The sequence below is a fragment of the Panulirus ornatus genome, chromosome 32 (assembly GCF_036320965.1).
Source record: "Panulirus ornatus isolate Po-2019 chromosome 32, ASM3632096v1, whole genome shotgun sequence".
Classification (NCBI taxonomy): Eukaryota; Metazoa; Arthropoda; class Malacostraca; order Decapoda; family Palinuridae; genus Panulirus; species Panulirus ornatus.
Window position 1 is genome coordinate 7,502,973 of NC_092255.1, and position 20,320 is coordinate 7,523,292.

Consider the following 20,320-nt stretch of genomic DNA (forward strand, 5'->3'; position numbering starts at 1 on the left):
ACTGAGTGGGGGGGTCTGATGTGGCTCGGTGGCTATATATGTATTTGCAACACATATAGCTGGCTTAAGCTTGTTATGTTTGTGCCTGTGTGCACAAACTGGAGGAAACACCTGGTATATATATATATATATATATATATATATATATATATATATATATATATATATATATATATATATATTTTATTATTATTATACTTTGTCGCTGTCTCCCGCATTAGCGAAGTAGGTCAAGGAAATAGACGAAGAATTGGCCCAACCCACCCACATACACATGTATATACATACACGTCCACACACGCACATATATACATACCTATACACTTCAACGTATACATATATATATACATACACAGACACACATATATACACATGTACATAATTCATACTTGCTGCCTCTCTCTCTCTCTCTCTCTCTCTCTCTCTCTCTCTCTCTCTCTCTCTCTCTCTCTATATATATATATATATATATATATATATATATATACACGTAAAGTACTGCATGCTCGTGTGTGCCTCCTCGGGGATGGAGGAACTTCAGGTATTGGTATAAAGGCGGTGGACCGACCAATCGTGTTAAGTGGCACCGGGGAACACTTTGAGGCGTGGTTGCTGTGTGTGGAGGGCGAGCTGGGTGACCCTTGTGACGCTCGTGATTATCGTAAGTGTGGCTGATCGTGGCTGGTGGGTGTGGTGAGTGTGGCTGGCTGTGGCTGGTGGGTGTGGCTGATCGTGGCTGGTGGGTGTGGTGAGTGTGGCTGTGGCTGGTGGGTGTGGTGAGTGTGGCTGTGGCTGGTGGGTGTGGTGAGTGTGGCTGTGGCTGGTGGGTGTGGTGAGTGTGGCTGGCTGTGGCTGGTGGGTGTGGCTGATCGTGGCTGGTGGGTGTGGTGAGTGTGGCTGATCGTGGCTGGTGGGTGTGGTGAGTGTGGCTGATCGTGGCTGGTGAGTGTGGCTGTTCGTGGCTGGTGGGTGTGGTGAGTGTGGCTGTGGCTGGTGGGTGTGGTGAGTGTGGCTGATCGTGGCTGGTGGGTGTGGTGAGTGTGGCTGTTCGTGGCTGGTGGGTGTGGTGAGTGTGGCTGGTGGGTGTGGTGAGTGTGGCTGTGGCTGGTGGGTGTGGTGAGTGTGGCTGGTGGGTGTGGTGAGTGTGGCTGATCGTGGCTGGAGGGTGTGGTGAGTGTGGATGGTGGGTGTGGTGAGTGTGGCTGTGGCTGGTGGGTGTGGTGAGTGTGGCTGTTCGTGGCTGGTGGGTGTGGTGAGTGTGGCTGTTCGTGGCTGGTGGGTGTGGTGAGTGTGGCTGTTCGTGGCTGGTGGGTGTGGTGAGTGTGGCTGTGGCTGGTGGGTGTGGTGAGTGTGGCTGTGGCTGGTGGGTGTGGTGAGTGTGGCTGTTCGTGGCTGGTGGGTGTGGTGAGTGTGGCTGTTCGTGGCTGGTGGGTGTGGTGAGTGTGGCTGTGGCTGGTGGGTGTGGTGAGTGTGGCTGTGGCTGGTGGGTGTGGTGAGTGTGGCTGTGGCTGGTGGGTGTGGTGAGTGTGGCTGTGGCTGGTGGGTGTGGTGAGTGTGGCTGTTCGTGGCTGGTGGGTGTGGTGAGTGTGGCTGTGGCTGGTGGGTGTGGTGAGTGTGGCTGTGGCTGGTGGGTGTGGTGAGTGTGGCTGTGGCTGGTGGGTGTGGTGAGTGTGGCTGTGGCTGGTGGGTGTGGTGAGTGTGGCTGTTCGTGGCTGGTGGGTGTGGTGAGTGTGGCTGTGGCTGGTGGGTGTGGTGAGTGTGGCTGTGGCTGGTGGGTGTGGTGAGTGTGGCTGTTCGTGGCTGGTGGGTGTGGTGAGTGTGGCTGTTCGTGGCTGGTGGGTGTGGTGAGTGTGGCTGTGGCTGGTGGGTGTGGTGAGTGTGGCTGTGGCTGGTGGGTGTGGTGAGTGTGGCTGTGGCTGGTGGGTGTGGTGAGTGTGGCTGTGGCTGGTGGGTGTGGTGAGTGTGGCTGTGGCTGGTGGGTGTGGTGAGTGTGGCTGTGGCTGGTGGGTGTGGTGAGTGTGGCTGTGGCTGGTGGGTGTGGTGAGTGTGGCTGTTCGTGGCTGGTGGGTGTGGTGAGTGTGGCTGTGGCTGGTGGGTGTGGTGAGTGTGGCTGTGGCTGGTGGGTGTGGTGAGTGTGGCTGTTCGTGGCTGGTGGGTGTGGTGAGTGTGGCTGGTGGGTGTGGTGAGTGTGGCTGTGGCTGGTGGGTGTGGTGAGTGTGGCTGTGGCTGGTGGGTGTGGTGAGTGTGGCTGTGGCTGGTGGGTGTGGTGAGTGTGGCTGTTCGTGGCTGGTGGGTGTGGTGAGTGTGGCTGTGGCTGGTGGGTGTGGTGAGTGTGGCTGTTCGTGGCTGGTGGGTGTGGTGAGTGTGGCTGGTGGGTGTGGTGAGTGTGGCTGTGGCTGGTGGGTGTGGTGAGTGTGGCTGTGGCTGGTGGGTGTGGTGAGTGTGGCTGTGGCTGGTGGGTGTGGTGAGTGTGGCTGTTCGTGGCTGGTGGGTGTGGTGAGTGTGGCTGTGGCTGGTGGGTGTGGTGAGTGTGGCTGTGGCTGGTGGGTGTGGTGAGTGTGGCTGTGGCTGGTGGGTGTGGTGAGTGTGGCTGATCGTGGCTGGTGGGTGTGGTGAGTGTGGCTGTGGCTGGTGGGTGTGGTGAGTGTGGCTGTGGCTGGTGGGTGTGGTGAGTGTGGCTAGTGGGTGTGGTGAGTGTGGCTGTAGTTGTTGTGGCCGTGGATGCTGGTGAGTGAGGTGAGTACAGTGAGTATAACCAGCTCAACGTGGTGAATACGTTGAGTCTGGATGGGAGTGTGATGGGACGTGGCAATTTTGAACTGCCCGACTGCTAGTTACTGTCCCTCCCTCACTCGTTTGGTCTCGAAGCGAGTGACTGAAGTGGATATTCGATGTTACATTATTAAATGGTCCAAGTCTCTATACTTTTCAATGATTATGTAATGTTATACATCATAAAGTTGTGATCAACGTCGCTATAGTCAAGTGTTTCCAGATGTGATTTACGTCGCTATAGTCAAGTGTTTCCAGATGTGATTTACGTCGCTATAGTCAAGTGTTTCCAGATGTGATTTACGTCGCTATAGTCAAGTGTTTCCAGATGTGATTTACGTCGCTATAGTCAGTGTTTCCAGATGTGATTTACGTCGCTATAGTCAAGTGTTTCTAAGACTCAGGTTTGCTAGCGAAGGTGTCCAGGTTACTCCGCGTCTGGGTTGCTTCACTGTCCCACTCTCACCCTGGCTGGCAGTGTGTACGACCTCTGTCTATTCTCCTACGTCCTGTCTTGTGTAGTGACCGTCAGTTTTTGGGTGTACGTGTGGCAGACAGCGGTCATCCAACGGTTCAATTTAGCTGTATAAGTTCCTTAGGAATTATTCCTACTTGCAAATTGTCTATTTCACTATTCGAATATGATACTTAGTGGCTTGCAAATTATCTATTTCACTATTCGAATATGATAGTGGCCTTAATTGGTTTGCATTTTTTTTTTTGCGATTCTGTTGTTCGATTGCTTATAGATTTCGTTATATTGTTACACCAGTTGTACGTCGTGTTGTTATAAGACCAAGTTTTCTTGTTTTCATAAATCCAATCGCACATCTTAGCATGTTATGAGCCGTTATCATCCCTAGCTAGACCAAATATTCGTAACGTATGTGGAGTTGTTTTGGGTGTGGGGTGGACCTGTGTCTGGGAGGTTTGAACAGCTGGATCTGAATGATGTCATGTCATGAGTGTAATTAACGTAATTTTCGGCTTTGTCCATTAATTATACTGCATGAAACCGATCAGTCATGCTCTCTGAAACCTGAGTTTATTTTTTTCTTTTTTTTTCAGAAAAATGCTTCGGTGGCAAGATTACAGGGTGACTTAAGTGTGATCGAGTCTCTCAGACTTGGCATTATGGACTGCAAGTCGGAGCGCAGGCAACCCAAAGCAGAAAGTAAGGTTAGTAGTAAGGTCTGTGGGGCCCTGGATGTGAAGGATAGGGAGCTGTGGTTTCGGTGAGTTACACATGACAGCTAGAGTCTGAGTGTGAACGAATGTGGCCTTTTTTTTTGTTTTGTTTTCCTGGCGCTACCTCGCTGACACGGGGGGTAGCGATGCTGTTTTTTGTTGGGCGGAGTGTCGCCGGGAATGGATGAAGGCACGCAATATGTACATGTGCATATATATATATATATATATATATATATATATATATATATATATATATATATATATATATATATATGTGTGTGTGTGTGTGTGTGTGTGTGTGTATGTTTATGACTGTGTATGGGTATGTATATGTACATATTATGTATACATGTTTATGTATATATATATATTTTTTAAAACTTCGCCATTTCCCGCATTAACGAGGGAGCGTTAAAAACAGAGGACTGAGCCTTTGAGGGAATATCCTCACTTGGCCCCCTTCTCTGTTCCTCTTTTGGAAAATTAGAAAACGAGAGGGGAGGATTTCCAGCCTCCCGCTCCCTCCCCTTTTAGTCGCCTTCTACGACACGCAGGGAGTACGTGGGAGGTATTCTTTCTCCCCTATCACCAGGGATAATATATATATATATATATATATATATATATATATATATATATATATATATATATATATATATATATATTTATATTTATATATAATGTATATGTGTATATGAATGGATGAGCCGTTCTCCGTCTGTTTCCTGGCGCTTCCTCACTGACCTTAAGGTTAGATCTTGTTCCTAGATATATTACTGTAGATGTTGAGGGTTTTCAGCTCCCAGTGAAAGAAGCCAATTTTCGTATTGTCCGTCAGTGACCCTGCTGGTGAACTGGTAGTGCCTGATCCCATGTTAGTCTAGTGGCATCACCAGTAAACCTCACAGAGCCACTTGAGAGGGACACGCCCTTCCCCTTCGTTCATTTTCGTAGCTGTGCTGTGGACACTTGAGCATGACAACAGCTCCTCGCGCTGATGCATGCCACCCTTGTGTGTGCAAACGTCTGATGGTAGGTCTGATGAATGACGCTGAAGATTGGATGTTTGTTTGATTGAAGATGACGCTTCGAGTTCACAGGAGAACCTGACCTCCTCACCCACCTCCCTCCTTGATCTCAATGATGGTAATATCAGTAATGAGGAAGTGGTCGAGTTTATCCATAATCTAGAGACTTGCTAATCATAGCTGAGAAATTAATGTTTGTCTAGATATATTTTGACATTGCTGTTGAAGGTGCTGAAGTTGAGTGGTGCAGTTTCACTACTGCATAGATCGTGTGGTTTGCTGATGGATGAGGAAGCACAGACGCCTCGAGGTGTCTGCTGGTGACCAGAGCGTCGTAGCCTGAACCATGTAGGCAGGTAGTGCGTAGTCTTTGCTCACGACTTGGTGTAAACAAAACATTCAGTAAGAGTTTGAGACATTTTGTTTTTGTCCTGAGATGACCCAAGTGCGAAGGTCTTTTCAGCCATGTCGCCAGAGTCAGCACGACAGGAAAATCTAATATTTGATACCATTCTCCTCCACAAAAATCTACTGACATGGTCTTTGACTCCCACGATCATGCACTTGTGTTGGTCCCATGCTCAAACACCGACACAGGACATCTGCATTTATTAGTCACGTGTGCTACCACCCGTTTACCCTGAAGCTCCTCCTCTTTAAGTGTTTCTGCTAAAGCCATTGTCAAACGCTCACAAAGTTCTTCTCTCATGTTAGCATTCCACGCTGCATTGTCTGATCAGTGCTCGCATTTCGCTCACTTTCTATTTTGACTAAGTTGTCAGTGTCAGTGTGTTTGGCCTCAGCTTCCCACCCTGAATCACAAGAAGGTTTGGGAAGGTTTCATTAGACAACGAAAATGATGTAAAGCAAACTAGTGTATTCAGATGAATGAGTACGACGTGTATGGAGATGCATGAGGTGTACGACGTGTATGGAGATGAATGAGGAGTACGACGAAGGTGATCCTTAATTGTTTGCCACTGGGGGAGTGGCGAGAAGTAAACAGGTTTCAAACAGGTTTCCTTGGGATTTATGACCTTGTAACCTTGTGGCGGGTCATGTAGTGAGGGCCACTCGAACTGTCTCTGAGATCTGGATGTCAAGGGAAGAAGAGGTCGTGCCTCCGTTGAACTATTTTCAGAAATTTAAATCCAGGGTCAAGAGTGTTCGTGTGTTTACACCACAATATCTTGACACTTCCTCAGGTGATGAAAGAACCACTTAATATGGCTGAAAAAAATATGTTTTTTTAAAAACCTTGAGATTTGGTCATATTTCTACCTAAGTCCAGCTACCAGTCAAGATATTTTGGTGCCTGTAGAGTTAAGGATAGTGATATCAACTATGGTAGAAACAACCTTATGGTTGGACAGAAGAACACGCTGTTCACCTCAACCTTCTCAAAGAATAAGAATATCATTTGATGCCCCACCACCTGAAGACTCCACTGAGGACCGTCCCATTAGGTTACCTGTGACATTCTGGCTGACTTGGGACCCGAAATACAGCATGAAGCACCATAGTAGCTGGGGGACCCGGAGCGACAGCTCAGAACTTCAGTAGGATCGGCCAGGATGTCTTTTGAGACCTCTCCTGGGGGCGCCACAAGAACACACATCCTCCTAGGAGGTGGCCTAGACCTTGCCTGGGGGCGCCACAAGAACACACATCCTCCTAGGAGGTGGCCTAGACCTTGCCTGGGGGCGCCACAACAACAGATCCTCCTAGGAGGTGGCGTAGACCTTGCCTGGGGGCGCCACAACAACAGATCCTCCTAGGAGGTGGCCTAGACCTTGCCTTGGGGCGCCACAACAAACATCTTCCTAGGAGGTGGCCTAGACTTGCCTAGGGGCGCCACAACAACACACATCCTCCTAGGAGGTGGCCTAGACTTTGCCTGGGGCGCCACAACAACAGATCCTCCTGGTGGCCTAGACCTTGCCTGGGGGCGCCACAACAACACACATCCTCCTAGGAGGTGGCCTAGACCTTGCCTGGGGGCCGCCACAATAACACACATCCTCCTAGGAGGTGGCCTAGACCTTGCCTGGGGGCGCCACAACAACAGATCCTCCTAGGAGGTGGCCTAGACCATGCCTGGGGGCGCCACAACAACAGATCCTCCTAGGAGGTGGCCTAGACCATGCCTGGGGGCGCCACAACAACAGATCCTCCTAGGAGGTGGCCTAGACCTTGCCTGGGGGCGCCACAACAACAGATCCTCCTAGGAGGTGGCCTAGACTTTGCCTGGGGGCGCCACAACAACAGATCCTCCTAGGAGGTGGCCTAGACCTTGCCTGGGGGCGCCACAACAACAGATCCTCCTAGGAGGTGGCCTAGACCTTGCCTGGGGGCGCCACAACAACACACATCCTCCTAGGAGGTGGCCTAGACCTTGCCTGGGGGGCGCCACAACAACAGATCCTCCTAGGAGGTGGCCTAGACCTTGCCTGGGGGCAACACAACAACAGATCCTCCTAGGAGGTGGCCTATGCCCCTCCTATCATGCGGGCCCACTGGAGGCCAGGCCTCGCTGAGACACACGAGCTCTGGAAGGAGTAGACCATTTCACCTTTGAAGGGTCTAGCGGTACGTAACAACAAGGAGTGGACCTCTCCCAGGGAAGAGAGAAGAATAGTGGTGAGTTGATCACAGCTTTCAAAGTCTTTTCAACCGGTCTCATCATGTCACTTGTGATCTTGGAAAGACGCATAGACAGGCCAGCCAGAGATCTTAACGTGAGACTAAGTTAAACGAACTTGTTCGAGAAGGTTTTAAGACGTATTGTCATAGCATGAGTCGTGGATGAAGGGAGAAGTAAGGAAAGTGTCCATATAGACAACACACAGACGCTTCAACTCGCTTGACTGTGACGATAGTAAGAATTCAAGAGATGGAGACCCGTACACACACACACACACACACACACACACACACACACACACACACACAACCACGCATACACATTATACCTTCAAGCCTCATTCCAGCTCACGAATTATATCCACAGACATTGTTTCTCCACCGACAGACAGACAGACAGACAGACAGACAGACAGACAGACAGACAGACACACACACACACACACACACACACACACACACACACACACACACAATTATATATAATCATAGTCCCTTGCAATGTACTTTGAAATCCTGTAAAATATCCATCCTCTCTCTCTCTCTCTCTCTCTCTCTCTCTCTCTCTCTCTCTCTCTCTCTCTCTCTCTCTCTCTCTCTCTCTCTCTCCCCTCTACAGTATAGCCAGACGCCTTCACTATATACATATATATATCCGCAGGTCCCATCCCTATATCCACAAGGTAGGTCCCACCAGTATATATCCCTAGATTCCACCCTTATTGTATATCCACTCACAGTGAGTCGCTGTGACCAGACTCCAGGCCGGCCTGCTTCCCCCAAGGCCTCGCGAGGGGGAGAAGTTTGCCATTCAGACAGAATCTGTCCAGAAAGGTTTATTCCACGGGGAGCCAAAAAGTTACACTCAAATGATACAAAAAAAAAAAAAAAAAGGCAGTTTCCCTCAGCTTCTGGGCCTTCCACGACCAGGATTTAGGCGCCAACAACCTCAGGTCTTCGGGTTTACGCTCGGGTCAACCTCACGGCTCTGAGGTTGATGCCATTTCAACCTTAAGGCTCGTAGGTTGAGCTCTCAGATTCAGGCGTAAACCAGGTACAATCGTTATCACCCTTATGCACACAGGCCTTATACCTCATCATCAACCCAAGCCTACAGGCATTAACACTACTAACTTCACGTCTACAAACTGCATACGTTGCCAGATCCATGGCTGAAGGGCTCTGTGAGGTATCAAACCTCACAGCCACCGACTGTACATTATAACCCCTACAGTCAGAACGTAACATCCGATGTCCTCTGGCTTTGATCGCTGGCAAACTCCGCAGCTGGTAGCTTTATTCGCTGTCGACCTTACGTTTCTAAGCCTCATCCATGGCTCACAAAACTTTCGTCCATCATCAGCCATTCCTTCCTTCCCCACCCCTTCCCCGCCCACACACACACACACACACACACACACACACACACACACACACACACACACACAGGTGTTTATACATGAGTTATGACTGTGTATCTGTCTGGCCTCTCCATCCCATTCCCCACAGACGGAAAGGTTACTCATAAAGAGGGAAAAAATAGAACTTCATTGACACGAAACTGTTGGGAAGTATCGCATTATATCGTGGCCCATCAAGGAGATTGGTCGATTCCGGCAGCAGCCTCGCTCACACCGCCTCACACTACCTTGCCTCACGCTGTAAACACCTGGGTGAAGGAGGCGCAGAAGGAGGAAGAGGAGGAGGATTGACATGACGCACCAGGGGTGTACTGCCGGAGGCATTGTCCTCTGACTGTCAGCTCTTTCGTACAAGACTCAAGTGTAGCCCCAGGACCAGTGGCAAGGGGTTTCCTCACGTAGCCTGGGTACCAGTGGCAGGGTACCGAGGGTCGTACCGTCGTGCTCAAGGGTCGTACCGTCGTGCTCATAGATCGTACCGTCGTGCTCCAGAGGTTAAGCAGAGACACGTAGGCAGTGTTTTCAGCTGTAGTGGCAAGTAAATATATGTTGAACATTATACAGTGTTATATATACAGTCACGTATACATACACTTGCACAGACACAAGCATAAAAAGCACACACACACACACACACACACACACACACACACACACATGCAGGAACACACATAAAAGCATCAAAAGAACAAAAACATCTTTTGCAAATGACAGAGAACAGGCGTAACGTGTTTGAGGAAGCTCAAGGACAAAGACATTCCAGGAAGAAGGACATACACTACTGGAATACACGAGGACCAACTGGGAGTAAAAAAAAAAAAAGAATTGTGAAATATGCCGCACATTGCCAAGGCAGGACACGGGGGCAGGGTCTCGAGACGGAAGAGAGAGAGAGAGAGAGAGAGAGAGAGAGAGAGAGAGAGAGAGAGAGAGAGAGAGAGAGAGAGAGAGTAGAGGCGCTTTAGAGATAAACTGTAGGAGCAGGGGAATATAATCTCATCTCTCGATAAAAGGTTGATCCCCGAGACATCAAAAGCGCCATTACTGGGTTCAGAAGGTGGGGAGAAAATATGACATGAGCAAGTGGGAGGCAAGTGGGAGGGAGGCCAGAGATGGAGACAAAATGTGATCAAGGAGATCGAGCAGATGTATGGGTCTTTGGGATTACGTTCACGGAATGAAGGAATTGTGAAGAGAAGGAGAAGAAGAAGAATATGAAGAAGAAGAAGAAGAAGAAGGTGATGAAGAAGAAGAAGAAGAAGAAGAAGAAGAAGAAGAAGAAGAAGAAGAAGAAGAAAGTTCCTCAAAGAATGTCAGACAAAATAGGCAAAAGATGGATGGGGAGACCTGCTTAAAAGAGAGAGAGACAGAGAGAAGAGTTACTGAAAATGGTTCAAGGTAATGAGATGGAGTAGATTAGAATAAAGAAGGCAGGAAATAAGAGAACTCGAAGCATGTATTGCGAAGAATGGTGAGGGGAACAGACCTGTGATGATATTCGGTCGGCAAGAGGGAAGGAACGGGTCAGGGGGAACTAGAGAAATGTGAAGGAAGAATACACGCAAGTTATGAAGACACCGAAAGTGAAGATAGAGCTATAGATACAGTATTCGACATGATCCAAATGTAATGAATATGCTCCAACCCTGACTGTCTCAAAGGAAAACAGTGAGGGGAAAAAAAGGAACCAGAGTCCCTTAGGTTTTTGTAACTCTTGAGTGTTCAAGGTGGAAAGGCCATAAGGATAGATTAAGGCAATAGAGGGTAAAAGAATTCCACAGCATTGCTCTTCGAGAAAAGAATTATCATTATGATCAATCCTAGACTGAATGGTCTCCACACAGCAAGTACTGGAAGCAGCAGCAGCCAATAGAGTGCCACGGGTTTAGCTAAGGGACGAACGCAGGCAGCTCACGAGCGCAGTCGTCATAATTATACCCACACAGCAGAGAGGGAGAGAGAGAGAGAGAGAAAGAGAGAGAGAGAGAGAGAGAGAGAGAGACATCACGACCGCAAACATTCAGAGGAGGAATGGATATGGCCGCTGGAAAGTTAATGAGGTGGATGGCTTTTGATACCACTAAGAGAGAGAGAGGTAGGGGAAGAGCCACTCTCTAGATGCGTGATTATCACAGTTTACTGGAGCGAATAAAACCCTTGTAGGTATCGTACAGCCACTCACGAGACGGCCTCTGTACAGCGCCCATTAGCTTTTGGGAAGCAGAGTTTATGACGTTTATTATGTGGGTTTCTCAGGACAGAGTGGAAGATATGGTTGTATCCAACATGTTTATGTTATTGCAGGAGTGAATTGTGATATCTTAAAAACTAGAGGTGGGTAGCGGGTAAGATTTAGAAGAGCCGTATGTTTTGATTAGTCCATTGCAATACTGGTCACAAGCAAAGACTTATGCCACACTCTGTCATGTGCTTTGCAGATGTCCAAAGCTACGACCAGTGGTTCACAAACTCCGTACAAGACAAAGACCAGGGACGAGGTCCGTAGGAGGCGAAGATCACCGTTGAAACTTACACCTCGAGAGCCGTAATGGCGACCTGAAAGACGGAAATGAATTTTTTTTTCCTTAAGAAAGGGCTACTTAAGGAGGGCACTGAAGACTTTGGAGACAGCAGGAATAAGAGAGTTGGGTTAGAAAAGTCACCTTCCTAGAGAATGGACTGCCCCAAGACATGTCTCTAAAGAGAATGGAACGTTTTAAGATTTTTTGGAGGTGGAATAGTTGAGGAGGTCTTCAAGAGGTATATTACCTGGATCATATGCTCTCTTCATTCAGAAGGCCCTGTGAAAGAAAGATATAGGTGTGTGTGTGTGTGTGTGTGTGTGTGTGTGTGTGTTTGTGTCGTTGTTGTGGGGGGGTGGGTGTGAGGGGTTTAGATGGTGAATATAGAAAAAATGAGGTGCCGAAAAGAGAAGAGCGTTATCTATAGATAAATCAAGTCGGAAAAGAGGAGGTAATACCTGAACTGCAGACATTATTGGGGATGCGTTTCGTTAAGAATGACAGTGTCGGGAGAGATCGGATTAACACATTACGGTGTGCTGGACCACAAGTCCCGGCTATTCTGAGCACCAATGAAGACAGGATGTGATGCAGGATAAGGGGCGAGTTTCATGTCCCGGTTTCATGTCAGTGATGGAAAAAGGCACTAAGAGTAGGAACAATGAAACTGGGAGGGAAAAAATGGCAGAAGGGACGGAGATCTCATTCCAGCTAAGATAACATCCGGTATACAGTCAGCACAGCTGGAGGTATCCCGGCCAGCGAGGCAGTTCTGCTGCTCCCTGAGAGCCGTGGTCGGCGTTTCGTTGCGAGGTTAGTGGATGGGCGAGCTCGCTTAGAAATGACAGAGATAAGATTATGGTCTGAGGTCCCAAAAGGGTCAGAAATAATCTAAGTATAGCGGGAAGGTTCGGAGGTGGATAAAAAAAAAAAAAAAGGGAGGTCGAGTGTGTGGTCGTGACGGTCGGAAACTCGTGTTGAGTGTTTGATTATCTGTTCCAGATCGTTAGGGAGAGAGAGAGAGAGAGAGAGAGAGAGAGAGAGAGAGAGAGAGAGAGAGAGAGAGAGAGAGAGAGAGAGGAGGACGGGTCGTGATTTCACGTTATCATACCAAGTTGAGTCGTGCCCATCTCTGTGGTGTACACTGGAGTCCCCTGCATGAGTATAGGATTCGTGTGTATGTGAGGGAGAACAATGCTTTCGTAACAGGTGATCAAGTGGTCGACGAGGTAGAGGTATAGTGGGGAATAGATGAGGAAAATAAGCACATAGTCGTCGAGGGTAAAGGAATTCTGAGACGGTGGTTTGAGAGCTAGGAGCCTCAGGGGAACAGAACAGAAAGTGTTAGACTATTAAGGTAAGCCCCAACACCACCCATGGAGTGGCCATGGATGTTAAAGGGTATATGTATATACAGTATGTAGGTGTTGCCCGACTCTGCTTGCACGAGCGAGACCATTCCTCCAGCGTGTAGTGTGGCCATCGCGTGGAAAGGAATGCACCATCTTCCAGGACTTTGCCGCCTCACTGGAGCACACTTGACCCAGTTCCCACGTGGAACGCGACCTCGAACCTGCAGCAGAGGCCACATAAAACGGATCCTGGGTTTGTATGTATGTATATATATATATATATATATATATATATATATATATATATATATATATATATATATATATATATTTATTATAAATATAATATATATATATATATATATATATATATATATATATATATATATATATATATATATATATATATATATATATATATATATATATGAACACAGAAATAGTCAGGAATATGAGTTCACTGCTTAATGAGATCCAACAGAGTCAGACTTCTTCATCACAGCTGAGAACTAAAACACACACACACACACACAAACACACACAAAACACACACACACACACACACACACACACACACACACACACACACACACACACAATCCACTATGACAGACAGGTAAAACGATAGTTCTGTCAGACAGACAGAGATACGCAGACGGGTACACTCCAAGACCCCGTCCCTTTCACTGTTGCCACTTGGGAGTCCACATTGACCGTCTGTAAAGTAAGGTGGCAAGACTGCGGTCTGGGCGGGATGGGTGGCCGAGACTCGCACGTGTGAAATAGTGGAGGAATGTTGGTGCGATGGGAGGCGGGGAGGAGGGAAGGAAGAGAGAGGAAGGAGGTGGAGGAAGAGGAGGAGCTGGAGAGGAGAGATGAGGTAGAACTAAGGAGGAGGAGAAGGAAGAGGAGGAGAAAGGAAGGCCAGAAGAGTTAGTGGTAAGGAGAGGGAGGAAGAGGAGGAGGGAAAGGTAAATGAGATAGAACGAAGGAGGAGGAGGAGGAGGAGGAAGAAAGGACAGAAGAAGAAAAGGAGAATAGGCAAAGGGGCGGGACATAGTGAGGGGGGGAGGACAAAAACGGAGGGAACTGAGAGAGGAGCTCGAGTAGGTGGAGGAGGAACTGGAGTAGGTGGAGGAGAGCTGGAGTAGGTGGAGGAGGAACTGGAGTAGGTGGAGGAGAGCTGGAGTAGGTGGAGGAGGAACTGGAGTAGGTGGAGGAGAGCTGGAGTAGGTGGAGGAGGAACTGGAGTAGGTGGAGGAGAGCTAGAGTAGGTGGAGGAGGAATCGGAGCTGGTGGAGGAGAGCTGGAGTAGGTGGAGGAGAGCTGGAGTAGGTGGAGGAGAGCTGCAGTAGGTGGGAGGAGCTATAGACGGTGGATGGGTAGCTGGAATAGGCAGATGAAGAGTTGGGTAGATGGAAGGGAGTTGGAGTAGGTGGAATGGGAGCTGAACTAGGTGGAAGAGGATCTGGCGAGGGTGTTTCAACCCACCCTGGTGTTGGTAGTGGTGGCAACCCACCCTGGCGTTGTTGGTAGTGTTGACAACCCACCCTGGTGGTGATGGCAACCCACCCTGATGTTGGCAGTGTTGGCAGCCTCCCGCCCGCACGATCGCTGTTGCCCCTCATGTGTTTTTCCAATCGTGAAAATGATAATAGTGATGTTAGGGGTAACCCATGTTTGTTCTCTACCCCTCGCTATTCCGGCAGATGCAACCGGCTGTCGAAGGCTGGAAGAGGAGGAGGAGGAGGTGGAAGAGGAGGAAGAAGAGGAAGAGGAGGAGGAGGAGGAGGAAGAGGAGGAGGAGGAGGAAAAGGAGGAGGTTGATGGGTTGCAACATAGTGTTCTTCGCGTCTCGTCCTCGTCTCTTGGGGAAAACAGTCTCTCAGATGATCTCGTCCTCGTCTCTTAGAGAAACAGCCTCTCAGACAAATGCTGAGACTCGAACCTGTGTTTCCTGGATGAAGGAATGATGGCATTAAGTGTTCATACGTCGTGAACGTAGCGACAGATGGCTGTGACCCTTAGAATATGAGTAGGGAGCTATGGTGGACGTATGATGAGATGTGCTCCACATCCATATACCTCAGGGAATAGCCCAGTGTTTCTGACGTAGATCGAAGTGTTACCTCATCATCGCTTAATTTGTGTTCGTAATGGATATAAAAGCGTTACTAGAATACTTTAAGTGTTCCTTTTTACGTGTAACGGTGTTACTTAGCAAGATATAAACAGCGTAATGAACCAGAGAGTGACAGTGTTATTCACCAAAGCACAGTGGTTACGTTAACCTGTGTATATTAATAATACCGACTGGAATATAACATTAGTATTGACCTGTACATCATACAGTGTTGTGAATACTGCTCACCAAAGCAGTAGCAGTTCTTCCTGTAAAGACGTCCTGTTAGAATGGCTAGATAACTTTTTTCTTCTTAATCAGATTCTTTCTGATTTTATTCACGTTGTCTGTTATCTCTGATTTGGCTAGGGAGGTTGTGTAAGACACCTTGAATGGTAGTCCCAAGCTTTGCGTTGGATGGATTCTACCTCTGGAGTACGTATGAAAAGGGTCAAATAGACATGACACCATTGTGATCATATTATAGATGTACCACTCCTTTATTGTGCTTGATATGATCCGGATGACTTTGAAGCTACGGAATTAGGAAAAACACAGACCAGAATTATATTTGATCCTAATCACAATCACATTTTTTTTTATAACTGTAACTTGATTGTTATGTAAGTCACATGTATGAGTATTCAGACCTCTTAAAAATGGGATGGACATTCATACATTAGGTAAGAATCCTTTTTCTTCCTTAAAGTTACTTATAAAGAGCAACATGCATATAGTATGTGGCGAAATAATCTATTACTGCATAGTGTGAGTCGATGTTCAACACAGTTTGCTTATTTTGGTGTATTTTTGTTGCTCTGCGGGTATTTGTAAACAAAACAATTTGCGTATTTTGGTGAAGATCCATATCGCTGCAGGTAATTGTCCCCAACACAGTTTGTATATTTTGGTAAAAGTTCTGAGCTCTGTAGGTTTTCGTTATGAACAGAGTTTGTGTATTTTGAAGATTCGTAGCGCTACAGGTATTTGTCATCAACACAATATGTATAATTTGGTTAGGATCCGGAGCTCTGTAGGTCCTGGTAACCAACACATTCTGTCTACTTTCCTCTACATCCGGAACCCTACAAAATCAATAGCCAACACCGATTGTCCATTCCGGTGGACATCTACAAACATGGCCGGAGGGGCGTTGAGACCCAGTGGCGTACTCGTAACGTTTTGTCACTGCTGACGGAGGCGGTGGTGGGGCTATGGCTGGGTAGAGACCTGCCACATTCATTTGGTCCCTTGGTCCCTGAGTAGACACCTGCCACATTTGTTTATTTGGTCCCTGAGTAGACACCTGCCACATTTGTTTATTTGGTCCCTTGTTTTCAACATCCTGAGATCATCCTTTGTTTTCTGTTTTGGAAAATAAATCTGGTCCTTCGACTTATCTTGGCAGGAGAGAAACATTTAGAATGATTCCCCCATTGAGAGTATATGGCAATTATTCATGCACTCACATTGCACGCGATTGCGAAGTTTCTCCTCTTTCATAGCAGGAATCTTTCCTCCACATCCTGTCTTTATTTGTTCATATGCTGCATGAGTGATATCCCTCTATATGGTGGCATTTGTAGTTACCGTCCTTAGAAGTGCAGAGATTTTTTGGCCTGGATGTGGATCGGGAGCTGTGGTTTCGGTGCATTACACATGATAGCGAGAGATTTGAGTGTGAACGGATGTGGTCTTTTTGTCAGTTGTCCTGGACGCTACCTCACTGAGGCAGGGGTTAGCGATGCTGTTTCCTGTGGGACGGGGTAACGCCAGAAATGGATGAATTCTAACAAATGTATGTACATGTATTTATATGTTTATGTCTCTGTATGTGTATGTACACGTATGTATATGTGCGTGTATGGGCAAACGCGGGAGACAGCGACAAAGCAAAAAAAAAAAAAAATATATATATATATATATATATATATATATATATATATATATATATATATATATATATATATATATGTATATATATGTGTGTGTGTGTGTGTGTGTGTGTGTGTGTGTGTGTGTGTGTTTATAAGTGGATGGGCTATTCGTCTATTCTCTGGAGCTACCTCACTCACGCGGAAAACGGCGATCAAGTATAATAAATAGATACGATATATATATATGAAGTATGAAGTCTGTTGGGGATGAGAGAGCTTGGGAAGTGAGTCAGTTGTTGTTCGCTGATGATACAGCGCTGGTGGCTGATTCATGTGAGAAACTGCAGAAGCTGGTGACTGAGTTTGGTAAAGTGTGTGGAAGAAGAAAGTTAAGAGTAAATGTGAATAAGAGCAAGGTTATTAGGTACAGTAGGGTTGAGGGTCAAGTCAATTGGGAGGTGAGTTTGAATGGAGAAAAACTGGAGGAAGTGAAGTGTTTTAGATATCTGGGAGTGGATCTGGCAGCGGATGGAACCATGGAAGCGGAAGTGGATCATAGGGTGGGGGAGGGGGCGAAAATTCTGGGGGCCTTGAAGAATGTGTGGAAGTCGAGAACATTATCTCGGAAAGCAAAAATGGGTATGTTTGAAGGAATAGTGGTTCCAACAATGTTGTATGGTTGCGAGGCGTGGGCTATGGATAGAGTTGTGCGCAGGAGGATGGATGTGCTGGAAATGAGATGTTTGAGGACAATGTGTGGTGTGAGGTGGTTTGATCGAGTGAGTAACGTAAGGGTAAGAGAGATGTGTGGAAATAAAAAGAGCGTGGTTGAGAGAGCAGAAGAGGGTGTTTTGAAGTGGTTTGGGCACATGGAGAGAATGAGTGAGGAAAGATTGACCAAGAGGATATATGTGTCGGAGGTGGAGGGAACGAGGAGAAGAGGGAGACCAAATTGGAGGTGGAAAGATGGAGTGAAAAAGATTTTGTGTGATCGGGGCCTGAACATGCAGGAGGGTGAAAGGAGGGCAAGGAATAGAGTGAATTGGAGCGATGTGGTATACCGGGGTTGACGTGCTGTCAGTGGATTGAATCAAGGCATGTGAAGCGTCTGGGGTAAACCATGGAAAGCTGTGTAGGTATGTATATTTGCGTGTGTGGACGTATGTATATACATGTGTATGGGGGGGGTTGGGCCATTTCTTTCGTCTGTTTCCTTGCGCTACCTCGCAAACGCGGGAGACAGCGACAAAGTATAAAAAAAAAAAAAAAAGAAATATATATATATATATATATATATATATATATATATATATATATGTAGATAGATAGATAGATAGATATATGTCCTACAGTTGCTTTTCCCAATAATCATTACGTAATACGTAATTACATGTTTACTAGATCATTGATTTACTTGGGGATTGAAGAAAATCTTGATGTTGTCTTAATGTTTGTAAACCTTTTGCTGGCACGTTTGAAGTGACGGTGTTCGGCCGCTGTGAACACGTACCATCCTGGGTCCGTCCCTCAGCTGTGGTGATCATGCGCCACTGTCCTCAGTTAGTGGTAAGGAGGTAGGGAGGGAGGCACCTCCACTCGCCACTGTCCTCAGCTGGTGGTAGGGAGGGAGGGAGGGAAGCACCTCCACCCACCACTGTCCTCAGCTGGTGGTGGGGAAGGAGGGGAAGAGAGGCTCCTCCACCTACCACTGTCCTCAGCTGATCGGAAAACGTTTTAGGTAAGGAAGGAAGAGGAGGAGGAAGAGGAGGAGGAGGATGGGTTGAACTACAAGACGTTGCTGATTCTCTGCAAGGCAAATATGAAAGGTAATTAGAAAGTCGAGGAAGTGAGAAGACTGAGTGAGTGTGACGATAAGAGCATTAAATGAAGGTAATGAAGGGGTAATGAAGGAAGCAAGAAGATTACGTAAATGAATCAAATTAATAATGATCTAGAAACAGGGAAGCACAGAGAACAGAACAGAAGAACAGTAATTAATAATGATCTAGAAACAGAGAAGCACAGAACAGAAGAAAAGTAATTTGTGAATCGCTGAGCATGTCCTCCTGCTAAGACTTCGACCCCCATTTTCACTCCAGTGGTCTGGCTATACATCTTCCTCAGTGGGGAAGTTGCAACTCTCCCATTGTATAAAACCGACAGTCTTTCCATATCAAAGACTGGAATACGTCAGCAGAGGCTTCGGGTCGGCCCTGGAACCTCCCACCAACCTGTCCTGTCTGAAAACTGACCCATCACCTCGTCTTTCGTGGATTCATACTGTGGTAACACCAGCTCCGTCTCCCTCCTGTGGTCCATGGCAACATGTCCACCAGCTCCGTCTCCCTCCTGTGGTCCATGGCAACGTGACCACCACCTCCGTCTCCCTCCTGTGGTCCATGGCAACGTGTCCACCAGCTCCGTCTCCCTCCTGTGGTCCATGGCAACGTGTCCACCAGGTCCGTCTCCCTCCTGTGGTCCATGGCAACGTCTCCACCAGCTCCGTCTCCCTCCTGTGGTACATGGGAACGTGTCCACCAGCTCCGTCTCCCTCCTGTGGTCCATGGCAACGTGTCCACCAGGTCCGTCTCCCTCCTGTGGTCCATGGCAACGTCTCCACCAGCTCCGTCTCCCTCCTGTGGTACATGGGAACGTGTCCACCTGGTATACAGATATATACCATTATCCCTTTGCTGTAATTCTGCTGCCACAACTAGATTCCGATCAATATAGTTTTTCATTTAACAGAGCATTAAAGGGAATTTGTTAACAAAGCATTAACTGGAATTTGATTTGGATAAGACATGTTGTGAATGGCCAGTCATCTTCACTCTCGTATCTATAGGAATATTTCTCTTCAGTGTAGACTCCTTTTTACCCTCTGTCAATGATGATGTAAGTCGAATGCCCTGGATATGTACATTTTATGTGCCTCTCTCTCTCTCTCTCTTTCTCTCTCTCTCTCTCTCTCTCTCTCTCTCTCTCTCTCTCTCTCTCTCTCTCTCTCTCTCTCTCTCTCTCTCTTTCTCTCCTCCCCATGTCAACCGCAAACAGTTTCAAGACAGTTTTCCCTCTTGATAACCCAATTAGCTCATTTCTCTCTCTCTCTCTCTCTCTCTCTCTCTCTCTCTCTCTCTCTCTCTCTCTCTCTCTCTCTCTCTCTCTGTCTCTCCAGTACGCTTGTGATTATCAGCGAACGTCTTGTCAAGTCGGTGATTCTCCCGCATTCAATTTCTCTTTCCAACTTTTTTTTTTTCAAATCGCCATCAGGGGGGTGGAGTCGGGTCGGGTCGCCACGCTCGCTCCCTCTTCATGGAGAAGAGCCACCATTTATGCAGTGTTCCTCCCTCTTTGTGGGGGTCAGGAAGGCCGGGAGAGATACCACCACTCCC

General features: G+C 47.4%; 1 protein-coding gene across 1 annotated transcript in view; it reads left to right on the plus strand.

The window, feature by feature from the left end:
• The first annotated feature begins 3,930 nt into the window (after window positions 1–3,930).
• Window positions 3,931–20,320, plus strand: part of LOC139759031 (uncharacterized) — a 139,482-nt gene continuing 123,092 nt past the window's right edge. Inside the window, exon 1 of the mRNA XM_071680935.1 lies at window positions 3,931–3,951. The gene's annotated coding sequence lies outside the window, so the exon portion shown is untranslated. The remainder of the gene's footprint in view (window positions 3,952–20,320) is intronic.